The sequence below is a fragment of the Lissotriton helveticus genome, chromosome 3_1 (genome assembly GCF_964261635.1).
Source record: "Lissotriton helveticus chromosome 3_1, aLisHel1.1, whole genome shotgun sequence".
In the NCBI taxonomy this organism is placed as follows: Eukaryota; Metazoa; Chordata; class Amphibia; order Caudata; family Salamandridae; genus Lissotriton; species Lissotriton helveticus.
The window spans coordinates 328787101-328799314 of NC_136061.1; the positions used below are offsets into that span (position 1 = coordinate 328787101).

Sequence of the window (12214 nt, forward strand, 5' to 3'; positions counted from 1 at the left end):
CTGTGTGACTGAGGTGGTGGGTCCCATGGAGGACCGGTTGCCTGCGCGCATCGTTGAGGAGTGCGCCAAGCTGGCGCAGGCCCATTTAGCAGCACCTACTGGCCTCCCAGGGCCCTCAGGTGAGGGCCCCCCTGCGCCAAAGAAGCCCTGCAGGGAAGGGGCTCCGGAAGGGGGCCAGGGGGTGGACAGAGGCGCCTTTGAGCGTCTCCGGGACGCTTTCTTGGCCAAGGCGACTGCTGGCCCCCCTGCACCGCTTGTGGACCCTGAACCTTCGGTGGTTTCAGAGACCGCGCCTCCGTCTCCGGGGTTCGATTCACCGGATACCGACGATGATGGAGAGTCGGTCCGCTCGTGGCGCCCCTCGGGCTCGGCCATGGAGTTGCCCCGGGACAGTTCCGGCATGCTGGACCCGGATGAAATTATGCATCCGCGATCCGCTGCCTGGACGCCGGGAGACACGGTGGCAAAGTTCGTGGCAGGTCGCCTACGCAAACCTTTAGAGAAAGACGCCAGGGGTTGCCTGCGGGGGGAGTGTCCTAGGCCCACTTTGGAGGGAAAGGTGGCCCTGACGCCCGAATTGGATGCAAAAATGGCCACCTTCCTCGCCAAATTTATGAAGGATCCCCGTAAGGGGATCGACCGTTCCTGGCGGGCATGCCAGGATAAGTTGTTAGATGCAGTGGGGCCCGCCACGAAAATCCTGAACATGGCAGAGGAAGCGAAGGCCAATGGCACAGTGATTTCTCCGGAGGTCTTATCCAACTGGGCCCAGAGAGTTATCATTTTTTTGGGGAACGCCAACTGCGCCCTCTCCACTGAATGTCGGCGATCCCTGCTTATCAAGCTGGACCCGAAACTAGGTGACTTGGCTTCTTCGGAAGCGGGGGCGGTCGCCCAGGGCGGCCTTTTTGGCGAGCCTTTCATTAAAGAGCTCGGAAAATTCGTGTCTACTTTCACTTCGCTGGACAGGGCACAGTCCAGCATCAAACGAGTATTCCAGCAGCGTTTTTCCCAAGGGGCCGGTCGGGGCAGGGGCCGCCCGACCGGCCGCCCAGGACAGAAGGCCAACGGTAGAGGGCAAGGCTCCGGCAGAGGCCAGTACCAGACCTCAGCGAACTTCAATAACTTTTACCCCACAAGAGGGCAACGCTTCGGCGGTCGAGGCTTCCGCAACAACCCTGGACCCCATACCTCCAACGGTAAGTGTACGGTCTTCGGACCAGGTTCTCATGGGGGGCAGGTTAGCGGCCTTTTACGAGGAGTGGGTGTCGCTCACTGCGGACGCATGGGTTTTGCAAACCGTGCGGGGATTCCATATCGATTTCTACGACCAGCCATTTCAGGTGTGCCCTCCGCGGCCGGTCATTTTTTCCGAGTCAGATGCGCGCTTGATAGACAAAGAGGTCTCGGAGTTACTCCAAAAAGGGGCCATTCGCCTATCAACGCGGCATCCCGCTGGTTTCCTCAGCAATGTCTTCCTCGTAGACAAGACGGATGGGGGTAAACGCCCTGTGATCAATCTCAAAGAGTTCAACGGCTGGCTTGTTTACCGCCACTTCAAAATGGAGGGGATTCACCTCCTTCGAGATGTACTCCTCCCTCGGGATTGGATGGTGAGGTTCGATCTAAAGGACGCTTATTTGGTCGTACCCATTCATCCTCCACATCGACGTTTCCTTCAGTTTTTCTGGAAGGACAGAGTATTCGAATTCACCGCCCTTCCTTTCGGTCTTTCCTCTGCCCCTTGGTGCTTCACGAAGGTGCTGCACCCGGTGGTAGAGTTCCTGCGGGGGCAGGGTATTCGGATGATCGTCTATCTGGACGATATTCTCTTGATGGGCTCTTGGCTGGTCAACTCCAGCAGGCGATAGATCTCCTCCAGAACCTGGGTTTCGTCATCAACGGCTCCAAGTCGGTTCTGGTTCCGTGTCAAAGACTTACCTTTCTGGGGTTTGTCATAGATTCCGTCTGAGCCTCCCTCAGTCTTCCCTCGAAGAAGATGGCCAAGATCAGGCATACGTTACGGCAGACCATTTCCAAGGACCGGACATCTCTGCGACAGGTAGCCAGAGTGGTGGGACTTCTGTCGTCCTCCATTCAAGCAATTTTCCCGGGCCCATTGCACTACAGAGCGCTCCAGCGCCTCAAGGCTCGACACCTCCGACGGGGCATGTCCTACGACCAGTTGGTACCCCTCTCGGAGGACGTGAAGGAAGAGATGTCCTGGTGGATCTCGCACATGGAGGCCTGGAATGGTCGGGCGATCTTCGGATCGGCTCCGGATCTCGTGATAGAGTCCGATGCCAGCAGGTCCGGCTGGGGTGCCCGTTGTGGGGAGTTCTCCACCGGCGGCGCGTGGTCATCCGACGAACAACAGTTGCATATCAATTGTTTGGAGCTTTTGGCGGGGTCCTTCGCGGTCCGCTGTTGGACCAAGGATTCCGCGAAGGCCTGTGTCCTGTTACGGATGGACAATGTCTCAGCGGTTCGATACGTCAACCACCTGGGAGGGCCTCGCTCTCGAGCTCTGGCGGATTTGGCGAAAGAGTTCTGGAACTATTGCCTCTCGCACCACATATCAGTGACGGCGGAATACCTGCCGGGTCAGGCCAATCAAGTGGCGGACTGGCATTCCAGACACCTGAGGGATGCCAGTCAGTGGATGTTGGACATCCCGGTCTTCCAGTGGCTGAACGCCCACTGGGGTCCGTTTTCGGTGGATCTGTTTGCATCCCGACTGGACCACCAACTTCCAAGATTTTTCAGTTGGAGGCCGGATCCGCATGCGGAGGCCACGGACGCTTTCCTCCAGGATTGGAGCCGGGAGAGGCCTTATGCGTTCCCGCCGTTCTCGATGATAATACGAAAGGCGACCCAGGTGCGCCGTGAGGAGGTGGAGATGGTGTTGGTTACGCCACTCTGGAGGTCTCAAGTCTGGTTTCCAGTTCTTCTGGAACTTTCTTGGGATTTTCCAATCCTACTCACCCAGTTTCCTCACCTCTTGCTCAGCCCGGATCGAGAACCTCATCCTCTCACCATGCAGGGCTCTCTCCGCCTCATGGCATGGAGGCTTTCTGGAAACGTTGGTCGCTCCCGGGCCTTTCGGGATCGGCTGAGGGCCTGCTCTCCAAGGCCTGGGCTGATGGCACGGCGAAGCGTTACAAATCCGCTTGGCTTAAATGGAGGCGTTGGTGTCTTCGAAGGGACCTGGATCCCGTGGTCACAGGACTCGTTCCAATCTTGAACTTTCTGGCCGAATTGGCGTCTAAGGGTCAAGCCTATAGGACAATTAACGCAATGCGCTCCGCAATCTCAGCGGGCCATCAACTCGTGGAAGGTTCCCCAGTAGGGGAACATCCTTTTGTTTGTCGTCTTTTACGGGGTGTTCGTCTCTCTTTACCTCCGGGGCCCCGATATTCGGTCCTTTGGGATGTGAATGTGGTCTTGAACCTGTTCCTGTCCTGGCAGGCTAACGCATATCTGTCCCTGAAGGAGCTGTCAGCTAAATTAGCTATGCTCCTGTGTTTAGTTTCTTGCTGACGGGTGTCGGATGTACGCGCCCTGGACGTGTCGGCGCGAGTGTTCTCTCCGGACGGGGTTACTTTCCAAGTGGGACGTCGTACAAAGTCTGCGTCGCGAACGATCTCGTACCCAGCCTTTGTGGACTCCCCCAAGTTGTGCGTCGTGCAGTGTTTGAAGGCTTATGAAGACATGACGCTAGATATACGCCCAACGGGCGAACAACAATTACTAATTGCCCTGCGAAAACCACACAGAGCAGTCTCTTCCCCCACTATTGCAAGGTGGGTGCGTTGGGTCATGCAAGAGGCAGGCATTGATACTAAACGTTTTGGAGCTCACTCTGCCAGGGGAGCAATGGCTTCTAAGGTGTTTTCAGTGGGAGCTCGTTTGGAGGATTAATGCGTGCAGCAGATTGGTCCTCAGATTCCACGTTTAAAAGGTTTTATTTTAAACCGGTGGTGGATCTAGCGCAATTGGTAGTGAATAAGCTTTAAACCAGCATAATCCGAAGCCTCCGGTCCTGACATAGAATCGAAATTTGCCTAGCTTACGTAACGGTAAGTTTCAATTCTATTAAGGACACGGAGGCGAGGATTATCCCACCCTGGAGTTCGTCGATGATGAACCCGCCCGTATGTCTGTAAGTAACTCTTTTTCCATTTACATTGTGCATGTCCTTAAGGCAGTCTTGATGATGTCCTCAATTGCTTGCTATAGCCAGATGGTTGGTGCTTCTCTTACGTTGTTCTTTTCCCACTAGGGAATGACGGTTCCAAACAGGACCAGTGAGGGATGTGCGTAACCAGCGCGAAGAAAGAGGAGGAAGTTGAGGATGGACTGTCTAACATACTGGGAGTGGAGATAGCTGAAGGACTAACGTTTGAAGGCTCATGGGAGCTGTGGTTTATTCCTGGACTGAGGAACCTTGAAAAATCGTTTTTGTTGCTAATTTCTGCAGTTGAAAATGGATTGGAGCTTTTCTAAGGCTGCTGTGTTTTTCACTTATGTAATAAAGCGAAGGAAGAAAAGCATAATCCTCGCCTCCGTGCCCTTAATAGAATTGAAACTTACCGTTACGTAAGCTAGGCAAATTTCGATTCTCACACAATCATTCAATTTTTAAATGAAGTGTTCGATAAAGAAGGATTTCCCAAATGCTTGGTTACTGACAATGGTACACAGCTAATATCCACTCAAATGGAAGATTACTTGATTAAACATGGCATTTCCCACATAAGAACATCAGTATATTATCCACAAAGCAATGGAATTGTTGAAAGATGGATACGAGTTTTGAAAGAGGGTGTACAACTAGCTTTATCAAATGGTAAGAACTGTTCTCAAGTTCTCAAAGACCTAGGGCCAGATGTAGGTGGCCAATTACCGGTCGGTAACGGCCGAAATCGGCCGTTACCGACCGGTAATTGGATTTTGAGATGTAGGGGGAAAAAAACAGGCATTTTCGGTAATTTTACCGAATCGGTAAATATACCGGTCGGTAAAATTACCGAAAATGCATTTTCGGTATGTAGGTGCCAAATTGCACATTGGCACAGGGCTTTGAAAATCGGTATTTTACCATGCAATACAATTGCATGGTAAAATACCGATGCAGGTGTACATGCACATCTGTGCATGTACACCTGTGCCATGTGGCACACATACATGCCCTAAGGGCATGTATGTGTGCCACATGGCACAGAAGCCTAAAACAGGGGTGCCAGAGGGTGTCAAAGTGACACCCCCTGCACCCTTGCTAAAATCGGTATTTACCGATTCTGTAATTACAGAATCGGTATTGCCCATTGATTCCTATGGGCTTCACAGCCCATAGGAATCAATAGGAAATACCGATTCGGTATTTCCAGATTCGGTAAATACCGAATCTTAACGATTCGGTATTTCCACATCTGGAAATACCTACATCTCCCCCCTTCATATTTACCACTTCTTAAATACCGAATCGGTAAAATTCAGTATTTAAGAGGTGGTAAATATGAATTACCTACATCTGGCCCTTAGTGTGGAATTATAGGATTACTCCTAGAGTGGCAGGTGATGTGTCTCCTTTTGAGAAAATGAGGGGAAGGAAGATTGTTTGCGATTTACACCAGTCATGGATGTTAGAGATGAGAAACAAAGTTGAACAATCCAAAGTAATTGGAAGTTCCAAAGGTATGTGTCAGTGGCCATCCAATGAAAGACAAATCTTACCTCAGAAATGTGATGGTTCTGAGTCTCAATTTAACATTGGAGATTGGGTGCGAGTAAAGAAGGGTAGAATAATAAAGGCTGGAGGAGAATCCAAGTTTTCTATGCCTATGAAGATAATCAGAGTTGGACACCAAGTTGTAGAACTAACTGATGGAAATGTGTGGAGCATGAGTAAGGTTGTTAAAGTGCCTATGTGCTTATGGTCTAATCCAGATAGATCATTGAGCCCATGTAATACCTTGTTTAAACATCAAAACTTGAATGATACCAGGAATTCAGCAACTTCAAGATTGAAATTTAAACCAGCCTGGTGTAAAGATTATGTCATGACATAATACACTCAACCAAATCTGATATTCTAGATGGAAATTGAATACTGGTTCAAGGGTAACATTTGAATATGTTGTATTTATGCAAACATTTGTAAATAATGGTTTTTGTTGTTTATGTTTAGTTTCTAATTTTCTTTATTACACAATTACAATATTATTTTATAAATTTCATTGATAACAATGTACTTGTATAATTTGTGTTGACGAATGGGGATGTGTGGCATCCTGGCCAATGGTGACATGTAGCACCATTGGCCAGGGTTCTACATGACTCATATTCCATTTGGAGTCAGTTGGCCCTGGCTCTTTTACTAGATGATTTGCTGTATTTATTCCCAATAAATACTTATACAATATACCTCGTTTGAACTTCTTTTGGAAAACGTTAAACTATGCCAATGCTTGTTATAATGTGCGAGGGAAAATATTATTCCAACATACTCTCCTCTTACATGGGTACTTAAGAGGACTATCACAAATTCTCTCACTTTGAAGTGAGAGAAATAAAAATAAACATCAAGCTCCTTGAAAGAGAGAGCCTGACATTTGACCTCTGTCTTTGAATGCACAGCAAATGTGATAAGATAAGAACAAGATTTAAACGCCTGTTTGCATATAGCAAATTCGAAATGATACAGTAAACAAGGTTTGGGCAACAGGAGGGGCGAACTCAAGCTGGACAGCCTATAGCAAATAAAGCCAGCAAATAGAAAGCCAGAAAATGTGAGTTACAAACCACAAAGCTAATGGTAAACAACAGGCAAATGCATTCCAAGGTCAGTTTTCTTGAATCTCCCCAAGATCTCTTCAGCAAACCAGACAGCTGTGCTGTCTGGCAAGCTTCGACCTAAAAAGAAGCTTAGTTATGCTGATTAAAAAAAGATAGAAAGAAGAGTGTGAAACATGGTAGGAATAACAAAACTGTGATGAAAAGATGGTGAAACAAAATCGAGACGAAAGAGTGCCAAAAAGTACAAGATGAAAAGAGAGAATAAAGGGTCAAGAGAGGAAAAAAAGGTGACAGAAAGAGTTTCAAGCTTAATTTCTTTTGTAGTTTATTCAGCCCAGGTGTTTTTTATGTCTGGGGATTTCACTGATGTTATATATGCAATAGTATTAAATTGCAAGAATGTTCAGTCAGGCCTCTTCTTCCACTGGCCTGTTGTGTCATTTACATTTTTGTCCCACCCAGTGCAGCATACTGGATGGGCAGATGGTCAGTCAGCTCACTTCAGCTGAATGACTAACCTTACGGTGACATCCTTCTTCCTTTCATAAGGAACACATTGCAGGACAACGTAGTACCTTTCAGGAACTGCTATAACAAGTGTGCTATCAGAGATCAAAAAAATCTTAGGGTTTTTTTTTTAGACTGACAGAACCCTGCAGTTTCTGCTATCAGCAAAGTTTTGCAAAAGATATGAAGATACATAACTAGCAACGACAAATCCAGAACGCCGGGGTTGGGGCAACGTTAGACCTATTTGCTTTGCTAGGTCCGGTTTCCCACTGTATTCTGTACCTATAGTGTCAGTTTTATAATCTGATAAATATGACTACAAAGCACTGAATGCAAAAAAATAACTCGCCTGCCTACTCACACATGGATGTGAGAAACTCAGAGGTCTGCTTGGTTCAGAAACAATCGTGTAGGAGGCCCAGAAAAATCTAATACTGCTTTTTAACTACTTCAACATCTACATATATGTTTTTACTGAGCATATGATGGCAGACATTGGCATCTGAAATACTTGCTAGCAGAGTTAGGGAGATCCAAACAGCTGGGACCTTATAACTGACACCACTGTGCCCCTTACCACGGGCAAGACTGAAAATCAATGTCTCCAAGACAAAGGACACGGGTATGGAGCACAATTATAGTTGCAATGTGTTAGTTAGTAAAACATTAGTGCAAAAGAGTGCCAATCACAGCATTTCAAGAATCAAGGTATCAGTGGTCACTTAGATGATTGGAAAGATGGATATTATTATACGGATGGTTCCTTAACCCCTTCGATGCTGGCCTGTTTCCGCCGCTGTGAGGTAAACAAACGAACAGGGCGGGGCCGTGACGAACCCCAGCCGTCATCCGCACACGAGCACCGCGGAGCGTGACGGCTGGGGTTCGTCACCAGCATGCAAGGGGTTAATGTAGAAAATGTCTCAACCCAGCAGACAGACTCAGCAGTGACTGAAGAATAGCTTTGCAAACAGCATAGCCTATGTGAGATGAAAAACAACTGTGTTACTGGAAGTGATGGAGCAAGAATTCGCACGTAAAGCGTCTTGCTTGTATGCAAAAACCTTGAATAACATTAATAAAATGTAACCAACCTGTTTGTCCTACTAATTTCCCTTTTATTCAGACATTGGGGATGTCCCAGAGAAGCTTGCATATGTGTGTATTAACCTTAATACGCTTGCCACTAAAATGGCCGCTGCTTAGCGGGGTTTTCTTCTGCGCATGCGTTGGTCACACTCACGTGACGTGACGCACTCGCAGTTCTGGTGGGAACTATTCGCACTTGCGCACTCGACTTAAGATGGCTGCTTTGTGTTCTCACATGCCGATGCTTGCTCTGCAGCCTTTTGCACTGTTGTTTTTTTTTTTGCATTAATATTAATGCTATAGTTAGTATAAAGTAAGGGGAGCCATATAGGGATTCCTGGTATACAGTGTATTAATTTATTTCTGTGTTCTAAATTGTTTTCGCTTACTTTTCATGTATCGAATCCTTTGGGCCTGGGAAATGTTTTGAAACCCCATCTTAGAAGTCCCTACTGCGCATGTCATCCTGGCAGAGGGAAGAATACCTTGTACCAGTGGAACTCAGCCAGCTGGCAGCCACAGTCAAGATGCTCATGGGAACTAACCTTTGACCCAGCAGGACGAAGCTGAATTGTACTGCACTTGTAACAATTGTATATTAAATTGTACTGTCCATTGTCAGGAGAAGAGCACATATCCTGGGAACCCCAAATTCAATAGGCGGTCCCAAAAGATGCAAATTGGGACTTGTAGAAGTTAATCCTGGTTGGTGTGTTGACCTGTCCTACTTGGGGACCAATCGAAATTGGGGATTCTTACACTTGCAACATTTGAGGGGTTGGTACACAGACCCAAAAACAGTATAACTAGCCTAGGTTTAGCTAGAGAAATTGTCCGACTTGTCCGAATAGCTGACCTGTCACTGACCCAACGCACTCAATAGGTGACTGATACAGAGAGCTGCGGAGCACTCTGTCCGTAATTTCCATAGACCCAGGGGGGGTTTGGGAAACCTTAAGTGCTGGCGGAGCACTTTGCTTGGGAATTCGATAACCCAATCGGGGTTCTGACTGTTAGCTGCAGAGAGGGTGGAGCGCAGGCGTTGCTTCTGAACTGCGGGTGCTGGTCTTACCTTGGTGGTCCTGTCCTGATCCTAATCTGGTCATCCTGTCCTGTCCTGGGGTGTACGTTCTGCACCTGCTGGCCTACTGGCGACTGTCCTTCCTTGGGGTTTCTCCTGTCCTTAACTGATCCGTGGCCAGGGTTGGTCTTCACACCATACTAGGTAAATATAGTGCTGGGAAAACCTATTCTGCATCCTTCACTCTTTTTCTTTGCTTTAATAAAGACGTACTCTTGCATATTGATTTTCCATGCTTTCTTTTTGAATTGATAGATGAAAAGGTCATATATTATCGTTGTTATACTAGCATGTTCCAATTTCTCCCTATCCTTTAAGCACGTTCCTGCATACAGTTCATGAAATATAGATGTTCCTTTTTTCCTTACCCTCCTTTAGCTAAATGAAATGATGGTTCTGGAATATTAGCGTGTTCCACTTTTACCTTCCCCATAGTTGCATGGTATCCCAGAGTTTTCATAAAACAAACTAAAGTTCTTGTTCGGATCCATATTTCAGGGGTAATTCAACTTTGAATTTCTAGTATGTACCTTATTTTTCCCCGTCCTTTAGTTACTCCATATCAAGTCTAAATTCTGAAACTGCTGACTAGCATGTTCCCTGTTCTTACCTTCCTTTAGACTCATAAATGGTTGGTTTCATTTACTTCCTTTATGGCTACGTGCTCTTTATAATCTTGGTTATTGACTGTTTACTTACTGTAAATCTTATGCTTTCTGAATTTGACGAAGTTTAGATAAAGGTTTTTGAAACTTCCTGAGTCTGTGGTTATTATATGAGTGCAAGGAATATAAAGGTATTATAGATTTGTGACCGCCTTTCTTTTACAGCTAGCTCCCTGATCCATTGTGATCATAGGTACCCGTAACAGTGGATTGGTAAGTCGGGTACACTGGAAATGAAATAGGAAGGAACAGGGTTACTGGTTTAGTAGTGTGTAGGTTACCCGATTAATGAATATGGTAAATTGAAATATATGGGCCCGATGTGCATATGGTATTGGTCGGGTGACCTGCGCGCTCTACCAGAAGACAGCCTCAAATCGTGGTAGATCGAGATAACTTAGGAAAAGCCAGAGGACGCACTCCATTGTGAAAACCATACGGACAGGGATTGCAAAAATACAGCCTATACCTAAAACACTGGTGGCACAGACGAGCATACATCATACCTGCAGGAACTACCAGATAGTACCTCGATAAGATCTGGCATTATGGCCAGAACTACTGTCTTTGGAACCGAGGAACCAGGATCAATGTCCGGCGTGGGCTCAACATCATGTGATTCTCGGCAAATAACGTAAGCTTCCCATTCCTAAATGAAAACACAAATGTGACCCTATGTAATATAACAGATGCCCTTGTAAAAAAAAAACCTCGGGTCGAGTTCTGCTCCATAAAACTATACAAACAAACCCATATCCATAAAAAACATACCCTCTTGCTATTAGAAACTAGCAGTCTCTGATAGGATGAAAGTGTTTTCAGTTTTATGGAACAGCTTGAACCAAAGTGATTGGAACGCAATGAATATACAGATCAGAAAGGCCAAAAAGTAAAAAATACACGAGGCTTTTATTAAGCCTCAGAAAAAAAATAATAACTACAAGTCAACTGTTGCGGATAAGCATTAGGAGCACAGACACGAAATGCATACATTTTAAATGTCCAAATACGCAGCTGCCTGGTGTGTGGTAAAATACAATTTAACTGTGCTTATCTCGAAAACAATGCGCAGTGTCTGGTCACAATTAAACCAGGAAGAAGTTTGCGGCAGAATTTAAAAATATAAGCGAAGCAATGCCACAACAAAAAATAACTAAATACCTGGGTCGCAGGTCACGTGGCGTCGGTTTAGCAAAGGCCCGGCGAATTGGGGGAGGGGCGCCAGTAACTGCCGCCACCTGCCAGAGGGCAATTGGATAAACCTCGGCTGGCTTTTGGGTTTCTTTCGCCGTCCCACGACCCCCTAAGTAGCTTCTCCAAAGCCGCCTCGCCACCAGGCCCCCCGGTATCCGTCTCCTGTGGTGGTACGCACAAGGATCGCTCTCCTCTCCACTAATGGTGTTCAGTCAAACTGGAGGCGACCGCTTCATAGGCGTGGTAACCGGAGCACAACGTCACCCACAAAATGAAACGAGGGGACGTTGGGGCGGGGGGCATTAGTTGTCGCATTCCGGTCTTCGTGGGACAGATTGGAGTCTCGCCATCCTCTGAGGTAGAGGCGGCTGTGGTGGTGCGAGCAACAGTACCGTAAATCTCCTAAAAGGAGCACCAACCATTTTACCTTTGACTCTGGTTGGGGGGTTGTTGTTTGCGGGCTGTAACCCAAGAGCACCCCTGCTAGCCCCGGCTTCCTGATTTACTTAATGGGCCAGACAGACTGGTGAACTTTTATATGTACCTGGGCAGTTACAACGTTCTACACAGCACTTCTGCTGCTTTGGACGTCGCAGATACCTAGTTGCCTTGGTACAGAGATTAAATTACCATGAAGGCTCTGTAGGGAGACTAGTCCTAGAGTAGTGCTTTATGGCATGTTCTTGCTGGTCCAGAGAGGCCGTGGTTGCCCCCAGGTACTGGTGCTCAGTAAATGCTGGGCTTCGCTCCATATCGGTCGGGAGAAGACCCCCAATAGGACAATACTGTAACTTGTGAGCGCCTGCATCTTTTTGGGCCTAGGTTTATACCAGCAAACCATCTTTCTCACCAGGGCTCATACACATCACCATAACAC

The 12214-nt window shown here is 47.2% G+C and overlaps 1 protein-coding gene across 10 annotated transcripts in view; it reads right to left on the minus strand.

Annotated features, from left to right (window-relative positions):
* Window positions 1–11822, minus strand: part of SPATA22 (spermatogenesis associated 22) — a 1667071-nt gene extending 1655249 nt beyond the window's left edge. For 2 of the 10 annotated variants that reach the window (XM_078679935.1, XM_078679931.1), the window contains exon 1: window positions 11305–11817. The gene's annotated coding sequence lies outside the window, so the exon portion shown is untranslated. Of the gene's footprint in view, window positions 1–10649; window positions 10793–11304 lie in introns of all 10 variants that reach the window. The other 8 variants (XM_078679925.1, XM_078679932.1, XM_078679936.1 and 5 more) reach the window with 8 other exon arrangements.
* Between the last annotated feature and the right edge of the window lie 392 nt (window positions 11823–12214).